Genomic DNA, 19,733 nt, shown 5'->3' on the forward strand with positions numbered 1-19,733 from the left:
AACTTGTTCTAGCTTCATAGAGACAACATATAGACAGCAGCTTTCTGTAGGAGGAAGCCTGTATGCCGCCATTAACCATGTGACTTACTAGAGGCACATACAGATGAGGTAATAAAAGAGCGGTTTACCACACCGCTAACCACACCCACTTTAGGCATGACTAAAGACGTATACGGACAGACGTAAAGATGTATATGTACGTAGGCGGTGAACTACGTCACTAGCCAGGCCCACTTTTGGGCATGGCTAGGGGGCATTACAGGGGAAGGCATAAAAGGCAGCACACAGGAAGCCTTGGTCTCTTTTCCCAGATTTCGGCTTCCAGTCCGGCAGCGTAAAACTACTGGGCTCATCTGGGTTACTTGCTTGGTATCTTGTGAGTAATTTCTGCAATAAATACTTAGTTTCATTTTCAGTAAGTGTGCCGTTTATTGTTACAGCATCAGTTTGGTGTCAGGAGTTTTGGAATCCGGATCCAGGCTCTCAGAGAAGCAGCTGCTCCTCGGCCAGAACAGGCACACGTGGACTCTCCTTTCGCTAAGTTCCTCACCATTTCGCTCGGCAAAGCACGATTCCTGCTGCCAGGAACCAGCGTCTTCGCCTTCTACCTGCTGGTAAGGTTAGGTGGTATTCCGGGATTTCCCTTGCGGCCACGTGCTGTTTTACTGGTGGCCTGCTGACTTTGGGCACGTGATCTTTCGCTGGCAGCCTGTTGATTTCAGCCTGAATTACTCCACTGGTAACAAACTTAACTGCTTTATACAATGTCAGCTAACATTATGATGCAAGAAGGTAAGAATTTTCTTGTTTTTTTGTATGGATGAGATTTTAGAAAGTGTTGAGGACCTACCTGAAAGGTACTTCTTACCCACGATGGTGATTATTAGTTTCATAATTAATATAATTATGCTAAAGAAATGGCTCAAAAATAGGACGAAACTTATACAGGTCATACGGTCATCGCAGGATAGTTTTGAAATCCTAATACAAAGAATTCAGGAAATGCAAAATTCCTTGCAGGATAGTAAGAAAGGGTTGGTAGAAAATATTCAGGATATTAAAAATGATAATGTAGGTCTGACAAACAGGTTTAAAGAGACGAAACACAAAATTGAATTACTTTCAGGAAAAATGTGTTCAGCAGATAGAATAGAAAAAGTGGAACATAATGTTGAAACATTTAACCAACAAAATTGTTCCATGTTTGATGATTTCACTAGCAAACTACAAAGACTGGAACATAAGATTGAATGCTAACAGAAAGGAATTGTTCCATGTCTGAGAGCAATGACAAACTAACTGATAGAATATCATTTGAGGAAGGCAGTTTACATGCAATTGAGGTACTTTCTAAGGATGAGAATATTAAATATTTGGAATCACGTGTAAATGATGAATGTAAAAAAATGAAAGATTCAATGACATCCTTAGAAAATTATTTGTCCCAAGAACTTCAAGAGCTCAGAGAAACAATGATGAATAGACTGCAGGATTTAGAAGATGTTCAATCTGATACTTCAGAATTAGACATACAGGCAACAGGTCAGGACAGGAGTTTCCCAACACCTCTCAAATGCCGGAAAGATCTCCCTAAGGTTGCTATGCATTCACCTATGGTTTTCCCAGTATCTGTAACAGAAAAACCAGCAATGAAAAAGCACTCAAATGGTCCCATTGCATATCAATGGGAACCTATACAGATGAAGGATCTAAAGGAAATCAAGGAGGCCATTGTTTTGTATGGTCTTAATTCTCCCTTTGTCAGAGAGCTCCTAACCTCATGGGCCATTATAAATAAAGTAACCCCAAAAGACTGGGCCCAATTAGCCTCGGCAGTGTTCGAAAATTCTTGTCAAATTCAATGGAGAGCTTTATGGAGGCAAGAGGCAAAAGCCTTAGAGATTCAGGAATTAAAGAATGGTCATGAAGTACCCCAAGACAAGATTCTTGGGGAGGGTCCTTACGCTGACACGCAGGTTCAATCTGCATATGACGAGCACATGTTGTCTTTATGCCATACAGCTGCTTTAAATGCCTTGGATAAGGATTGTGAAACAGGAGAGATAATGCAACCCTATACCAAGGCATTACAGGGCCCAAAGGAAAGGTTGACTGAATTTTTAGAGAGATTATCCAGAACAGTAGAAGTACAGGTAGTGAATCCAGAATCCAGGCGACTCTTTATAGAATCTTTGGCATATGAGAACGTGAATCCTCAATGCAGGCAGGTAATTTGGCCATTAAAAATAAGATCAGCGCCAATTGAGGAATGGGTCCTACATACAGTGAACCTGGAATGTAAAAGTCAGGATACAGGAGTTTGGGTAGGTGAAGCTATATCTACAGGCTTGTGGAGGCACCAGGATGCCAAATACCCTACCTGTGATGATATAGAGGCCTGGGGAAGGAAGGCAATCTCCAAGAATTTTAACAGGCATAAAGATGCTACATGCATTAACTGTGATAATATAGGACATCTGAGTAGGAACTGTAGACAACACATTCCTCGAAATAATGCTTTTACCAGGAATACATCAAACAGAAGGCCTCAGCCTCCTGGTCTCTGCAGGAGGTGTGGAAAGGGCTGATATTGGACTGACAAATGCTGGTCCACAAGAGATACACAAGGTAGATCTTTAAACCCAGGAAACGGGGATCGGGGGGCTCAAGCGAGCCCCCCAGAAAGAAAGATTATCCGGTCATTCCCAGTGACAGTGGAGGACAACCTCTCCCAGGACAATTAGAGGATCCACTGCCCATTGTAAATAATACGGCACTGGATAATACATTAGCTCCAGAGGATGAATTGATTTTATCAGGAGGAGATACAAAACATATTTTGGCAAACTTCTATACAATATCATAGACCCAATTTACCAGTAAAATTAAATATGGTGATTAATGGCATTTTAGACACAGGAAGTGACATCACTATAATTAATCAGAAGTCCTGGCCCCCCCAATTGGGCTTTAAAAGAGGTTAACGTTCAATTCTTAGGGATTGGAACCCTATCTGAAGTTAAACAGAGCGTTAGATGGATTGACTTTATTGGGCCAGAAGGACAGAGAGGAAGGTTAAAGCCATATGTTGCAGATACTGCTTTAAACCTCTGAGGTCATGATCTACTCCAGCAATGGAACACACAGATGAACATTCCTCCTGTATCAGCTAGGTATTATAGACAAGCTCTTAGTGGTAGAAAGAATATAGTAAGGCAGTACAGGAAACAGATGCCAAATGTACAGGCTGTACAGAAGCAGGATACTAGTGCCAAACATACAGAGCAAACAAAAGCTCTACCCTTAAAATGGCTGACAGATGAACCCGTCTGGGTGGGTCAATGGTCTATGACATCTGAGAAGTTAGAAGCTTTGGAGAAGTTAGTTCAGGAGCAGCTAGATGCTGGAGATGCTGGACATATTGAGGAATCAACTAGTGCATGGAATTCACCTGTTTTTGTTGTCAAGAAGGAGTCTGGTAAGTGGAGAATGGTTCTTGCTGCCAGCTATCATTGCCAGAGGGTTATGACATTGCGGCCAGTTTGTGGTGTCCCTAAAAATCACCAGCAATTTAAAAACATTAACACCTGGCAATCTTCAGACATCACAATGATAGGCTGTATTTATTACCTTACTTTTCCAGAGGATAAACTGACAGAAATTTAACTTCCCCAGAAGCATGTAACATAGAACTAAGAATAAAGGGCACTATAAAAACTCAACCTCGCCTTCTATTGTTGAAAAGTTCAAATAAACAGTTTCAAGTCTGTGGCTTATGTGGCTACACAGAAGAAAACTATTGTTAATGTCTACTGTATTTCAGATACTATTTATTGTGTTTTCACATTTGCAGAGTATTTAGATGTTAGTATATTATATGTGTGGTAGGGACTCAAATGGGGCAGAATTCAGTGCTCCCATCAACAAATACTTGCAGTAGTCTGCTCATGGCAAGTGTTGAATTGGTTCCTGGGACTCCAGGAAGGATAAGACTAACAGTGTTGCATGGTTTATGGAGTTTACCAATGATATCACTACAACAGAGAAGCTAAGTCCTAGGACACTACAGAGGGGCAGGGAAAGGGGATAAACACATGCACTACTGAGCCTCAAGTGGAGATCAGGAAGTGAAATATGGACACTGTAGGCATCACATGTGATGTGGAAAGAGGAAAACATTCCAGCTCAAGGAAGAGCAGTGGGAAGGCCCAGATGGGGGCTGTTAGAGCAACTAGAACCAAGTACAAATACACAGACACCCACCAAGATTCCGAATAACATGTAACCCCATTCCATTTCCCATCATGGATGTACTTGATCTCACCCACCCAAAAGCACATAGAAAATGACTGCTAGGATATAATTCATGTGTATTAACTTAGTTCAGGATAAACTATTAGTATTTTCACATAAAGACCCCCCCAAGATGCTTCAGTGTAACAATCTGGAAATTTGATTTTTTTGTACAGGTTAGTAACCTCAATATGTTTAAAACTGTTCCCAAATATGAACCTTTTTGATTGTTGACATGATGTCTTTGAAGGGAAATGTCACAAGGGCCTTATGTGACAGCCCAGAAATGGTAGGTGTAATAAAGAAAATTACCTTTAGATTATGTGTGTAATGGATCACAAGTGATTCTCATATTTAGACTTGGGTCTCACCTCTGGGGTATATCATTTGTATATGGCAATATTCTAAAATATTAAGAAACCCAAACACTTTGATGCAAGCATTTCAGCGATGGGATACTTGAGCTGAACAGCGTTCTGTGGGTAAGTGGTCCAGGACTCACAACGTTGCGTGTCTATGTTTTGGTTGACCTCAGAGTTCAAAGCTATTACAGTGACTGTTATTGTGCAGTATTTATAACTAGAAGTGGGCTCATGAATACAACGTGTTCCATCTATGGGTCAAAACAAGTAGCAGACTCATCTTCTATTCTTTCTCATCTTCTATTCATAAGAATCTAGCCACATGGTCACATCGAGGTTCAAGAGAAGATGAGAGACATGGTCTTGGGATGGCTGCCATAAAAAAGTAGAGAAGAGGATGTATGTGTGGCCATCTAGCAGTCTGTACCATAATGGAAGATGCAGAAGAAGGGCAGGATGATGATGGAAGGGTGAGCAGAGGCCAGATTACAGACGACCATGTTCAAAGCAAAGAGAAAGGGTGTGGCCGCAGCTTAGGGAGAGCACTTGCCCTCACATGCTGGCAGAAGCTGTCGGTGATACTCCCTCCTATAGTCATGGTACTTGGGATGCTGAAGCAGGTGGATGACCACAAGTCTAACCAATGATGAGCACAACTATATAACTACATGGGCTATATAGTTGGCACCCATTTTCATGATTGATTGACAGGCTTCCGAGTATCTGCCCAGAGAGAAGGTTTTTACAAGAAAGACACCCATCATTTCCCAGTGGGTTCAGACTTTATTATAATCATGGTTTAGATGTGAAGTACTTCCCACAGGCTTAGTTTGCTTCTAGCTTATGGAACTGTTTTGGAAAGCTATGGAAACCTTAGCTGAAGAAGTGGGTCATAAAGGGAGAGCCCTCAGGGGTTCCTTTCCTATATTCCTCTCTCTCCTTCTTATACACCATTAGGTAAACAGTATCCTCCCCCACATACACCTACAGTCACAGTGTTCTACCCAAGTTCATAGGGCCAAGCCACCATATACCGAACACTCTGATATCATAAACTAGAATTAATATTTACTCCTTTAAGTTGTCTTCTCAAGTATTTTGTTACAATGAGAAAAGTAACCAATAAAATTAATTTATGTCATTTACTAACTACTCAAATTATATGTGAAGACATGTTTCTGAATTATATGGTTTATGAAGAAATGGCCAAAGAACTTAGACCTTTAGAGGAAGGTCTTCCCATAGTTGTGGATGGGAACCTGAATTACCCTGTATTGTACAGCAACACTGTTAGCAATCCTAGGGTTTGTTCCAAGGATACTCATGGTCACCAAGGTCCCTACAAAACAACCACGAAAAGGTGTTGGGGGTCCTTCATGATTCACCCACATGGATTTTACAAATTGGCCACGTGACAGATGACAAAATAATTCTGGAGTGAGGCAGAGTCATACCAGTGGCTCCTGGAAGGGCATCAGACCTGGCTGTGGACATGGGCCTTTCCATATGGATTATTGATGCCAGCAATGTGAATTGTGGCAATACTTGAAAATGTGAAGCAGTATCTGCTGTCCACTAGCACTTGAACCCAAAGAGGTTACACATAGGAAGGGAACTTAAAAATTGAACTCACATCCCTTGCCTTGACTTGACAAAAGTTAACTCCAAACATTAAGTATAAGAAGCAACTGTACCCCAAGAAATGTATGTTCCACCTCCTTGTAACTCTCTGAATACGAAATTATCCTTTGTACAGAATTGATGAGAACACAGAGCCCAGGGAAGCTGGGGAGACTTGGTATATTAGTTACTTTTCCACTGTTATCATAGAGCATCATGATCAAAAGCATCTCATGTGGTACCAGAGGTATAGTTAGTTCTTCATGGTGGAAAAGCATGACAATCAGCAGCAGACATGACGACAGGAGCAGGAAGCTGAGAGATCACATCAAGAAGCAGAGAGCAAATTGGAAATAGGGCAAGGCAATACCATGCCACACTTCTTTTTGTCCTGGTCTCCTATACTACTTTTTTAAAATTTATTTTTCAGTTTAATTTAGATAAGAAACAAGATTGCTTCACAAGTCAGTTCAAGATCCCTCTCACTTTCCCTCCCCTCCTCCCATGCCCTCCCCCCAACCCTCCCCATTATCCCCTCCTTTCCCCAGGGAGGGTGAGTCCCTCCATGGGGGTGTCCATAGTCTGTCATTTCATATAGTCCAGGGCCTAGACCCTTCCCCAAGAGTTCAGGGTAAGAGTGCACCTCACATTGTTGGATGGGAGTCCAAAGTCCATGTGTATACTCGGGATGGTTACTGATCTGCTGCCCAAGGCTCAATAGATTACCTAGGCCTCCTCACTGACACTCACATTCAGGGGGTCTTGATCAGTCCCATGCTGGATTCCCAGGCTGATGCCTGGGATTCAAGAGTAACCTTTGTCAGGTCAGCTATTTCTGGGGGTTAAACCAGCTCAGTCTTAGACGCTTTACTCATCAGTCCTCCCTCTCTGTCACTGGATTTCTTGAGTTCATCTCAGTGATTAGCCATGGGAGTCTGCCTCTGCTTCCATCAGCCACTGAATGAAGGTTCTGTTTCCCAGACTCTCTGGCCATGGGATTGAAGGCTGGCACTCCCCAGATCTATGTCTAAAATCCATATATGAGAGAGTACATGCCATGTTTCTCTTTTTGTGACTGGGTTACCTCACTCAGGATGGTTTCTTCTAGTGTCATCCATTAGCCTGCGAATCTCAGGATTCCATTGTTTTTTTCTGCTGAATAGTACTCCATTGTGTAAATGTACCACATTCTCTCTATCCACTCTTCGGTTGAGGGACATCTAGGTTGCTTCCAAGTTCTGTCAATTACAAATAAAGCTGCTATGAACATAGTGGAACAGACATCTTTGTTGTATGAATGGGCATCTTTTGGATATATGCCTAATAGTGGAGGTACTGGGTCTTGTGGTAGGTTTATTCCCATTTTTCTGAGGAATCTCCATACTGATTTCCAAAGTGGCTGAACCAGTTGGCACTCCCACCAGCAATGGAGGAGTGTCCCCCTTTCACCACATCCTCTCCAGCAAAAATTGTCTTCAGTGTTTTTGATTTTAGCCATTCTTACACGTATCTCAGAGTTGTTTTGTTTTGCATTTCCCGGATGGCTAAGGATGTTGAGCACTTTCTCAAGTGTCTCTCAGCCATTTTAGACTCCTATATTGAAAATTCTCTATTTAGTTCTGCAGCCCACTTTTTAATTGGGTCCTTTGATGTTTTGGAGACTTGCTTCTTGAGTTCTTTGTAAATTTTGGAGATCAACCCTCTGTCAGATGTGGGATTAGTGAATATTTTTCCCATTCTGTGGGCTGCCTTTTTGTCTTGCTGACTGTGTCCTTTGCCTTACAGAAGCTTCTCAGTTTCAGGAGGTCCCATTTGTTAATTGTTGATCTCACTGTCTGTGCTACTGATGTTATGTTCAGGAAGCTGTCTCCTGTACCAATTCGTTCAAGGGTACAACCTACTTTCTCTTCTAAGAGGTTCAGTGTGGCTGGATTAATGTTTAGGTCTTTGATCCATTTGGACTTAAGTTTTGTGCATGGCGATAAACATGGATCCATCTGCATTCTTCTACATGCCAATATCCAGTTATGCCAGCACCACTTGTTGAAGATGCTTTCTTTATTCCGTTGTATATTTTTAGCTTCTTTGTCAAAGATTAGATGCTCATACGTGTGTGGGTTAATATCCAGGTTTTCAATTCGATTCCATTTGTCTACCTGTCTATTTTTGTGCTTTGTTTCTTCTTCCATTTCCTGCCTTTTTTGGTTAGTTTCTTCTTCCATTTCTTGCATTTTTTGCTTTGTTTTTTCTTCCATTTCCTGCCTTTTTTGCATTTTTTCCTTTTTTTCTTCCATTTCTTGCATTTTTTGCTTCGTTTCTTCTTCCATTTCCTGCCTTCTTTGGTTTGTTTTTTCATCCAATTTTTGCATTTTTTGGTTTGTTTTTTCTTCCATTTCTTGCATTTTTTGGTTTGTTTTTCATCCATTTCTTTGAGGGATTTTCCTATTTCCTCTTTTAGGGCCTCTATCATTTTCATAAAAATGGTTTTTAAGTCATTCTCTTCTGCTTCGGTCGCATTGGAATGTTGGAGTCTTGCTGGTGTGGAGTCTCTAGAATCTGGTGGTGTCATATTTGTTTTTCTGTTGCTGAGTGTGTTTTTGTATTGTCTCTTTCCCATCTCTTCTTCTAGTGGGTGCAGAAAGAGCCCCTTACTGGTCTGGGTCCCAGAGTTTCCTTTTGGTGGGTGCTAGCAAGTGCAATAATCTGGTGGTTCTTCTATTCCTTGTCCTCATTCTGGTCCCGTGGGTGGAGAAGAAGAACAGGAACCTGGGGTGCTTAGCCTCCCACCTGGTCCCCTGGACCCTATGCTGGATCCTGTTGTACCTGATCCTGTGGCTGGAACAGCTGCTCCCCTAGTCTCCCTGGCTCCTCTGGTTTCCTAGTCTCGTTGGTGGGAGAGAAGACCTGGAGTCTGGGGTGCTTGGCTCCTGCCGGGATTGGAAGCTCTGTGCATTTCCCAGGGAAACCCCAAGCATTGGAGCACAGGCCCAGAAGCTGGCCTGTGTACCTGATGCTGCCACCAGAACAGCTGCTTCCCTGGACTCCCTGGCTCCTCTTGTTTCCTGGTCTCATTGGTGGGAGAGAAGACCTGGAGTCTAGGGTGCTTGGCTCCCATCGGGATTGGGAGCTCTGTGCAGTTCCCAGGCAATCTGCAGGCACTGGAACACAGGCCCAGAAGCTGGCCTGTTTACCTGATGCTGCCACCGGAACAGCTGCTTCCCTGGACTCCCTGGCTCCTCTCCCATGACACACTTCTGCAGGGGCATCTTGCCTGTGAACCTGTAATAGTGGCCACACCCCTTTGGGCAGAAAGAGGAAAGCATGAGGAGTGGTCTCTCTTGGGTCTCGGATCCGTTCAGAGGGACAGAGACAGGCTGTAGCAGTTCTTTATTGTTCTGTGTAAGTTGTTCCCCAATAAAACACCCTTTATCATTTATCTTGCGTCTAGTTAAACCTTTACACCCATGCCTTCACACTTTCTCAGCAAAGGTGTACCTTCTAGACTGTCCCAAACAGTATCACCAACCAGTGACCAAGTGTTCAAATATATAAGCTAAGCATATGGAGGACATTTCTCATTAACTTGTCAACAGCACCTGCAACCCAGATTCAAACTCAAGCCAGCCTGACATCCAACACACATTCATTTCCCTGCAGCCTGCTGACTTTATGCATTAGATTTTTCTTTCATGGTTACAAGTTTTCCACATTTGAAGAATGAGCTAATTTAGGGACATCTGAATACTTTGTAAGTATTGAATGATCTACAGTGTATAACATGGAGTTATACCATTTACATTGTTTCCTTGTCAAACCCTTCTAATTTTATACAAGCCATTACTAGATCTTACAAGTGCACAAGAAAATCCCAATGCCCCTAATCTTGAAAATATTCTATAGTTGAGTGGGTGCCCCAAGTCTTTCCTCTATGTCACCAGTGCTTTTTTCTGACTGCATTATTCAGCTTCATCTCACAAAAACAAATCACTGAGACAATATATTCATGGGAGAAAGGGTTTATTTTGGCTTATAGTTTCAGAGAAACAGTCCTTGGTTGCTTGGCCCTGATGCTGTGACTTAAGGAATGATGTAGCATGTGGTAAAATTAAATCTCTTACTGCAGGGCCAAAAAGAAGAATGCAGGAGATGAAAAGGACTAGGATCTACTTGTCTTTGGAAGGGGGTTACTTTCCTGCACCTTCTGCACAGGTTTTGACCATTACAAATGGTCTCTCACTTGTGAAGTGGGAACTGATGCTTTCTTTAGAGTTGGTTGAGGTTTTATTTACTTGAGTTGGGTCATATATAATCTAAAACAACATGAACCATCCATCCGTCCATGAGGGCACAGCCACCGCTGACCGGTGCTGATGGAAAGGTAGCTCAGCAGGATGCTGTCTGACACATGCCGGCATCATCTTACAAAAGCCTGAGGCAGATACCCAGACCTACTGAAATTTGAGGCAATATGGACTGCAGTTCAGATGAGATCAGCTTCCCAGCACTGTCATTTTCTTCCACTTGTGATTAAAAACTCCACTGCAGCCCAGTATTCCTAAGTGTGGTAACACGATGATGGTAAGACAGAGAGTAGCTCTCCAACACTAAAATCATATTTTCATGGAATACAATATTCTCAGGCCTGAAGTTTTTCCTTAGCTGGCAGTGATTCCAGAACAACCTTATTATGTGTAAGTAATGGCCTCTGAAAGTACAATCTCAGGAATAGAGAGGGAGCAACAGGCCCTGGTTTCACTGAGCCCAGCAAAGAGAGTCCTACCTGAAAAGTGGTTTATGCGACTCAAATGAAGCGGCTTGTGTTTCATCAGTTTCTTCTAAAATGAATGGAAATAAGTGCTGAGGGGTAAGCATTCCTGCTATGGGGTGTTTAATGCAAGCTGGTGGAGTGAATTCATTTACTGTTGTAGAGCTGGGAATGGAACCCAGTGCCATGCTGGGCAAGTGATCCACCACCGTGCTCCACTCCAGCCCCCGGTTCTGGCTGCTGTTAATGTCCTTAGCACTTTTAATCACTACTAGCTGACACAAACGTTTTTTAGCTTGGTGTGGTTCCCAGATAAGTCTGCAGGTTTCAGCCGAGTTTGTAGCCAACAGTGACAGATATGAAAGAGCATCTAACCTGTAAGGTTTGAAACCCCCATGCCAACATGTATTCCAGAGGTCTGTGCATAAATTTAAAGCAGTAAAGGGGTATCTTTCCTTACAATTTAGGTTGAGAATGAAATAGCATGTCTCACAGAATCAGAAAGAGCAAGAGGAAGGGGAAAGAGAGAAGGAAGGAATAAGAAGGAGGAAGAAAAGGAAGAGAGTTTTTATTATCAAAAAATCTAGGCTTGGAGTATTCTCAATACAAATTACAATTAACCTTTCATATTTTATAATTTATAACAAGGTAACTTATGGACCTTGCCACAAAAAAGAGCTATTTAATAAAAAAATAGTAAAACTAGCCAAAGCTGTCAGCAATAATTTGTCATCTTGACATAAAGGTAGAACATCTGGAAGTAAAGTATTAGGTAAAATACTGTCTGTGCGACCATGTCACAAAAACTCCAAACCCTTCTATATCTGGTGTGTGGTAGAAGATGGGGAATGCCAGCTGACCCAAGAGTCTCTCTGCCCATTGGTCTAAAGATTCAGATCCCATGGGTCCCACGTCCCTGCTCAGGGGGAGTGACCTTGATGCTCTGATGCTCTGGGTGTCACTTCCACTGTCAAGTGTGGGATGGTGTTTTGTAAAGTATCCTGCTTTTCTCTTCCACAGCTGATTGGACAAGGAGTGGACAAATCAGAGTCTCTCTTTTGAGACTTTTGAATTAGTAGTGGAAACATGTGTAGCCACTTCAGGTGACTGTGCAAATTCAGGGGAAGCACTGGACTAAGAGAGAAAGTCAATCATCAGAGAAATAATAAAACGGGTCAGGTACAGGAGAGGAGGGAGGACAGGTATGAAAGGTGCTGGAAACCTTTAAAGTCCCTTGTCCTAGCACCTTCTTATGTCTCTGTAGCTTCTTGGCCCTCGAGGATTCTTGGTATTGCTTACAGTGTGGATCTTGCTTTATATAAATGGGACTTTGAACTGGACCCCTAATGTATTTTTTCTTTTTGGTTTGTTTCTGTTTTTACACTTTGTTTTATTTTGTGTAGTTTTTTTGGGGGGGTGAGGGCTATAGAGTGTGCATGCATACCATAGTCTGAATGTGGCAACCATGGGTTGAACTCACGTCATTAGGCATGGTGGCAAGGGTCTTTACCAGATGAGCCATGTCTCCAAGGCTGTTATTTTCGTTTCTGAGATAGAATCATGCTAAATAGCCTTGACTGGCTTGGAAATCTTTATCCAAGACAACACTAGCCCTGAGCTTCGAGCCTGCTCCTTGCTCTATATCCTGTGTGCTGGTATTGTAGACATGCATCACCATGGTCAGCTACAGTTCTAAGTCTCTAACATGGAGACAGTGCCCATGTGTGAGCTTAGTGGAGATCAATGAGACAAGGATGAAGCACTTAGACCAATGGTAAACCTCAGTGACTGATTGGTCGCCATTCTTCCAAAGATAGATTATTCTGAAACATACATTTTAGTATATGGATAGCAGCCATTAAGTGTTTGGTGGTCAAAGGAAAGCATCAAATTCCCTCATTATTAAGCCTAATGTTCTAATGTTTTTCTAATTAATCACTTGGACTTTCAAGTTCTTTCTTAAAGTATAGACTTGCCAGCAACCGTTTGCTCTGTAGTTCCCTTTGTTTACTGGAAACTGTTTAAGAAAGACCTTACTTTTTAGTGGCAAATTCTTTTCCTGTTCTATCTCAGGTTCTAACTGTCTGGGGACCCCCTAACTGTTTCCTTTTGAAGGTCAGTTTCTCTTTGTCTGTGGTCAGCATGGTGACATGACTTACAGAGATGCTAGACTAGCTCTCTTGACACTGAAATCCCTGTGTGTTAGTGAGTAACCTACATGCACTTTTTAGCAAGCTCCATATTGCTTCCAGGCAAGTAAAGCTGTGAACCACACTATGGGAAACACTGACATATTGAGCCACAGAACACAACTTATATGTAATCGTGGGCAGTGTTCCAATTATAATAGGTATATTATGTGTTTTCTCAATCCTAACAAGTTATATGGCTTTAAAAATGGATGGTGTTACTTTTGATATGCTATGAGACACCAAAGGTGGTTTTAATAGCAGATTTTATAGTTTGAAGTTAGATTTTCAATTGTATTTCTTTGATTTGATTAAGAATTTTCTTTTTTGTAATATATAATTCATGTATTTGTGGTAGTGGATGGTATAGGCCCTTGGTGAGAGGTGTTTGTAAAAATTAAAACAGTAAAAACACTTTTCTGCACCTCCTAGAACTTTCTCCAAAACTGATCAAATATTCATATACAAAGTAAGTCTCAACAGATCCAAGAAAAATGTAATAACAACCTGTATCCTAGCTGAGCAGTATAGATTAAAGCTGGATATCCCAAGACAGAAGCAGGATACATTTCCTGTTTGAGGTCAGCCTGGTCTACATAGAGACTTCATCTATAAACAAATGAACTGCATCTGCAGTCAAAAGGCTTTGCCATGATACAAGCCCAGGCATCACAGAGGGTCTGGCTGAGTGACTCCCATCCCATTATATTTAGGGCAGGGGTTTAAAAAGAGGTCCTAACCGTGGAAGACTCAGACACAGAATTATTTTTCAGCATAACTGAATTAGGAACTCTTTGTTGACCTTTTTAGTTTATTTTAAACCTAAAACCATCTGAAGCCCATTCTTCCTTTGGTCCTAGAACTCCCAGGTAACCAGTTAAGTTTTCAAGTTTTCTTTGACAACTCTTCTTAGTTTACGCTTCCCCAAGGTTAAAAATATGAGAACATTCCCCATGCATCTTTAAACTGTGTGGTAAAAATGTCGAGCCTATCCTTATTCATGACCCTGTGCCTCCCTGAAGCATCACATTCCCCTGGTCTCTAACTTACACCATCCAGTAAAGACACTGCCACTCAGTCACACAGTGAGCACAGCACATGTGGCCAGTCTGCACTGAGAGGTATGGCAAGGCACATGTGAAATCCTGAAAAATTGGTTCAAAAATAAGTAATGTAATATGCTATAATGATTATACATTTAACACTATTTTGAGTAGACTAACTAAAATCCATTGTTAAAACCAACTTTACCTACTTTAGCTTTTTTAAACTGTGACTTAGAAAAATTATTATTGCATACATGGGTCATGTGACATTTCTGTTTTTGTTTGGTTTTGACTTTTTCAGATGGGAGGCTGTAGGAGTAAAACAATGCCACCATTAACCATGTGACTTACTAGAGGCGCATACAGATGAGGTAATAAAAGAGCCGTTTACCATACCGCTAACCACACCCACCTTAGGCATGACTAAAGACATATACAGACATAGGCGGTGAACTAAGTCACTAGCTAGGCCCATTTTTGGGCATGGCTAGGGGCATTACAGGGGAAGGTATAAAAGACTGAACAACAGAAGTCTCGGTCTCTTTTTCCAGCTTTCGTCTTCCAGTTTGGGGGTAGAAAACTACTGGGCTCATCTGGGTTACTTGTTTGGTCTCTTGTGAGTAATTTCTACAATACTTATTTTTACTTTCAGTAAAAAGTAGTTATCGTTGCAGCATCATTTTGGTGTCAGAAGTTTCAGAACCCAGATCCAGGTGCCCAGAAAAGCAGCTGCTCCTCGGCCCCACCAGGCACACGTGGACTCTCCTTTCACTAAGTTCCCAACCACTTCACTCAGCAAGGCATGATTCCTGCCACCAGGAACCAACACCTTCTACCTGCTGGCAAGGTTAGGTGGTATTTCGAGATTTCTCTCCCAGCTACGTGCTCTTTACTGGCGGCCGCTGACTTCGGCCATGTGCTCTTTCACTGGCAGCCTGATGATTTTGGCCTGAATAAAACTCCCCTGGTAACAACCTTAAACTGCTTTATACTCTGTCAACTAACATTATGATGCAGGATGTTAAGAATTTTCTTGTTTTTTGTATGGATGGGATTTTTAGAAAGGGTTGGGGACCTATCTGAAAGGTGCTTCCTACCCATGATGGTGATTATTAGATTCATAATCAATAAAATTTTGCTAAAGAAATTGTTCAAAAATAGGACGAAACTTATACAGGTTTTACAGTCATCACAGGATGGTTATGAAATCTTAGTACAAAGATTCAGGAAATGGAAAATTCCTTGCAGGATAGTAAGGAAGGTTTGGTAGAAAACATTCAGGATACTAAAAATGATAGTGTAATTCTGACAAACAGGTTTAAAGAGACAGAACACAAAATTGAATTACTTTCAGGAAAAACGTGTTCAACAGACAGAATGGAAAAGTGGAACATAATGTTGAAACATATAACCAACAAAATTGTTCCATGTTTGATGATTTCACTAGCAAACTACAAAGACTAGGACATAAGATTAAAATGCTAACAGAAAAGATTTGTTCCATGTCTGAGAGCAATGACAAAGTAGCTGATAGAACGTCATTTCTGGAAGGCAGTTTACATGCCATTAAGATACTTTCGAAGGATGAGAATATTAAATATTTGGAATCATGTGTAAATGATGAATGCAAAAAAATGAAAGATTCCATGACGTCCTTAGAAAATTACTTGTCTCAAGAACTTCAACAGATCAGAGAAACAATGATGAATGTACTGCAGGTTTTAGAAGACGTCCAATCTGATACTTCAGAATCAGACATACAGGCAACATGTCAGGACAGGGGTTTCCCAACACCTCTCAAATGCTGGAAAGATCTCCCTAAGGTTGCTATGCGTTCACCTATGGTTTTCCCAGCATCTGTAACAGAAGAACCAGCAACGAAAAAGCACTCAAATGGTCCCATTGCTTATCAATGAGAACCTATACAGATGAAGGACCTAAAGGGAATCAAGGAGGCCATTGTTTCATATGGTCTTCATTCTCCCTTTGTCAGAGGGCTCCTAACCTCATGGGCCACTGCAAATAGAGTAACCCCAAAAGACTGGGCCCAATTAGCCTCGGCAGTGCTCGAAAATTCTTGTCAAATTCAATGGAGAGCTTTATGGAGGCAAGAGGCAAAAGCCTTAGAGATTCAGGAATTAAAGAATGGTCATGAAGTACCCCAAGACAAGATTCTTGGGGAGGGTGCTTATGCTGACACACAGGTTCAGTCTGCATATGACGAGCACATGTTGTCTTTATGCCATACAGCTGCTTTGAATGCTTTGGATAAGGTTTGTGAAACAGGAGAGATAATGCTACCCTATACCAAGGAGGTACAGGGTCCAAGGGAAAGGTTCACTGAATTTTTAGAGATTATCCAGAGCAATAGAAGTACAGGTCGCAAATCCAGAATCTAGGTGACTCCTTATAGAATCTTTGGCATATGAGAATGCAAATCCACAATGCAGGTAGGTAATTTGGCCATTTAAAATAAGATCAGCTCCACTGGAGGAATGGGTCCTATATACAGTGAACCTGGAATGTAAAAGTCAGGATACGGGAGCTTGGGTATGTGAAGCTATTTCTACAGGCTTGAGGAGGCACCAGGATGCCAAATACCCTACCCATGATGATACAAGAGGCCTGGGTAGGGAAGGCAATCTCCAAGAATTTTAACAGACATAAAGATGCCACATGCTTTAACTGTGGTAAAATAGGACATCTAAGTAGGAACTGTAGACAACGCATTCCTAGAAATAATGCTTTTACCAGGAATGCATCAAACAGAAGGATTCAGCCTCCTGGTCTCTGCAGGAGATTTGGAAAGGGCAAACATTGGACTAACGAATGCTGGTCGACTACAGTTAGACAAGGTATTCCTTTACAGCCAGGGAATGTGAATCAGGGCCTCAAGCAGGCCCCAAAAAAAGCAAGATTATCAGGTCATTCCCAGTGACAGTGGAGGACAGCCTCTCCCCGGACAATTGGAAGATCCACTGCCCATTGTAAATAATACGGCACTGGATAATACATTAGCTCCAGAGGATGAATCAATTATATCAGGAGGAAATACAAAACTTATATTTTGGCAAACTTCTTTTTTTTTTCTCAAGACAGGGTTTCTCTGTGGCTTTGGAGGCTGTCTTGGAACTCGCTTGGTAGTCCAGGCTGGTCTCGAACTCACAGAGATTTGCCTGCCTCTGCCTCCCGAGTGCTGGGATTAAAGGCGTGCGCCACCAACGCCCGGCTCGGCAAACTTCTATACAATATCATAGACCCAAGTTACCAGTTAAAGTAAATAATATGGTGATTAATGGCATTGTAGATACTGGAAGTGACATCACCATTATTAATCAGAAGTCGTGGCCCTCAAAATGGGCTTTAAAAGAGGTTAACGTTCCAGTGTTAGGGATTGGAACCCTATCTCAAGTTAAACAGAGCGTTGGATGGATTGACTTTATTGGGCCAGAAAGACAGAGAGGAAGATTAAAGCCATATGTTGCAGATATTGCTTTAAACCTCTGGGGTCATGATCTACCCCAGCAATGGAACACACAGATGTACATTCCTCCTGTATCAGCTAGGAATTATAGACAAGCTCTTTGTGGTAGAAAGAATATAGTAAGGCAGTACAGGAAACAGATGTCAAATGTACAGGCTGTACAGAAGCAGGATGCTAATGCCAAACATACAGAGAAACCAAAAGCTCTACCCTTAAAATGGCTGACAGATGAACCTGTCTGGGTGGATCAATGGCCTGTGACATCTGAGAAGTGAGAGGCCTTGGAGAAGTTAGTTCAGGAACAGCTAGATGCTGGAGATGCTGGACATATTGAGGAATCAACTAGTGCATGGAATTCACCTGTTTTTGTTGTCAAGAAGAAGTCTGGTAAGTGGAGAATGGTTACTGATCTTAGATCCATCAATAAGGTAATTCAGCCTATGGGGTCTCTACAACTGGGATGCCATTATCTTCTCTAATACCTAAGGATTGGCCAATTATAGTTGTAGACTTAAAAGATTGCTTCTTCACCATAATGTTACATGAAATGACAGAGAAAAGTTCGCCTTCACACTACCTACTTATAATAATTCCTAACCAGTACAGAGATTCCAGTGGAAGGTACTACCTCAAGGTATGTTAAATAGCCCAACTTTGTGTCAATATTTTGTGCATAAAACTTTAGAATTCATTTGTAAAAAATTTTCACATTCGTTAATATATCAATATATGGATGACAAATAACTGTCTGATTCAAATAAGGACACTTTGGAAAAGATGTTTGAAGCAGTAAAGGAAACTTTGCCTCACTGGGGATTACAAACTGCCCCAGGAAAAAATACAAAGAGGAGATTCTATTAACTATTTAGGTTATAAAATAGATGCTCAGAAAATTAGACCGCAGAAAGTACAGATCAGAAGAGATCATTATGGGACTCTTAATGATCTTCAAAAACTATTAGGAGAAACCTCTCAATTACAGACAATTATCAGTGTAGAAGGGCATGATTTAAAACACCTGAAATGGCTTTAAAAGGCGATAAAGACCTAAACAGCCCATGATTACTATCAGCTGAGGCTGAAAAAGAATTAGAATGGGTTGAAAAGGAATATTAGAAGCACATGTGGACCGTGTGGATCCAAAGCTGGACTGTAGTTTTGAGAATTCCATGCCCCCTCTCCCTACTATTGATATTATATGATAGTTTACACCTGTTAGTGTTAGTTTTCAATTATTTTAGAGGGGATTGGAAGGAAGTGTTCAGACTTGGTTGTTTCTTTCAGATAAGTTTAGGTTTAGATGGGATAGATGTTTGATACATTTTGTTCATTGACCCAAGTTAGTTGTTTTAAGTTTAAATATCCTTTTTAGACTAAAAGAGGAATTGTAGGAGGAAAACAATGCTGCCATTAACCATGTGACTTACTAGAGGCACATACAGATGAGGTAATAAAAGAGCCGTTTACCACACCGCTAATCACACCCACCTTAAGCATGACTAAAGAAGTATACAGACATAGGCAGTGAATTATGTCACTAGCCAGGCACTTTTGGGCCTGGCTAGGGGTGTTATGGGGGAAGGTATAAAAGACTGAACAACAGAAGTCTTGGTCTCTTTTTCCGGCTTTTGGCTTCCAGTTTGTAGGCAGAAAACTACTCGGCTCATCTGGGTTACTTGTTTGGTCTCTTGTGAGTAATTTCCACAATAAATACTTATTTTTACTTTCAGTAAGTGTGCCGTTTATCATTGCAGCATCAGGAGGTTGTCTCATTTTATAGCCCAGGTTGGTCCCAAATCATTCTTCTGCCTCAGCTTCCTGGGTCTTGGAACTACAGGCATGTACCCCGTGTTTGCCTTGGCATTGCATGTCTATTAGACAGTTCTGCTTCCACACAACATTCACACTGAACACATGAAGGAGTCAGCTCTTCTCTGTGCCCCTGGAGCTGCACTTCACAGTGTGAGGAAGAAG

The 19,733-nt window shown here is 41.6% G+C and overlaps 1 protein-coding gene across 3 annotated transcripts in view; it reads right to left on the reverse strand.

Moving 5' to 3' along the window:
* Odad2 (outer dynein arm docking complex subunit 2) overlaps nt 1–19,733 on the reverse strand; it is a 147,300-nt gene that overhangs the window by 8,971 nt on the left and 118,596 nt on the right. The window contains exon 21 of one of the 3 annotated variants that reach the window (XR_005880642.1): nt 3,452–3,553. The exons of the other annotated variants lie outside the window; for them this stretch is intronic. The gene's annotated coding sequence lies outside the window, so the exon portion shown is untranslated. The remainder of the gene's footprint in view (nt 1–3,451; nt 3,554–19,733) is intronic. 3 annotated transcript variants of the gene reach the window in all.

The sequence above is a fragment of the Mesocricetus auratus genome, unplaced genomic scaffold, assembly GCF_017639785.1.
Source record: "Mesocricetus auratus isolate SY011 unplaced genomic scaffold, BCM_Maur_2.0 Super-Scaffold_100013, whole genome shotgun sequence".
Taxonomy (NCBI): Eukaryota; Metazoa; Chordata; class Mammalia; order Rodentia; family Cricetidae; genus Mesocricetus; species Mesocricetus auratus.